This window comes from Orycteropus afer, unplaced genomic scaffold (genome assembly GCF_000298275.1).
Source record: "Orycteropus afer afer isolate SDZICR_OR568_19922 unplaced genomic scaffold, OryAfe1.0 scaffold00502, whole genome shotgun sequence".
Taxonomy (NCBI): domain Eukaryota; kingdom Metazoa; phylum Chordata; class Mammalia; order Tubulidentata; family Orycteropodidae; genus Orycteropus; species Orycteropus afer.
Genome location: NW_006922089.1, coordinates 665700 through 666309, shown reverse-complemented (window position 1 = coordinate 666309; position 610 = coordinate 665700).

Below are 610 nucleotides of genomic sequence, written 5' to 3'. Positions count from 1 at the left end.
GTCTTCCACCAGAGGTGGGTTCACCGTGGGCGTGGGTCCCCCTCGGGCAGTGGATGTCCCGTGCTGCCGGGTCCTCTGTGGACAGTGGGTCCCCGTGTGGGTTTGGGTAACGCGTGTGGCGGTCTCCCCTGGGGCGGGTCCCGATTCTCGCCGCCCCGCCCGGGCCCGCGCTCACACAGTCCGCCTTGACCACCTCCTCCATGAGCGAGCCCGCGCGGTCCTGGTCTCGGCGGGGCTGCGTGTCCCACCTGCGGGGAACGGGGCCCCCAGGTCGGCGCTCTTTGCAGCGCCGACAGTCCCCACCCACCGCACCCCACAGTCCTAAGCCCCTTACGGTTCCCGGCCGCCTGGCGAGGCGTCCAGCGCAGCCGCCGCCTCCATCACCTTCCACTGCAGCTCCTGAAGGGTGGAGGGGTGAGGCCTCAGCGCCGGAGGACGGGGACGGGGCAGGCGGGGAGGCCGCCGTGGAGTCGGAGGCAGCGGCTCGCGGCGCGGAGGGGACGCGGCACCTGCAGGACGCCGCTCTGCTCCCGGAAGCTGGCCCAGGCCTCCTCCGTCCGCCGCGCGCCCTGGGAGCGGGAGCCCTATCAGCCTCGGAGGCCACGCCCCC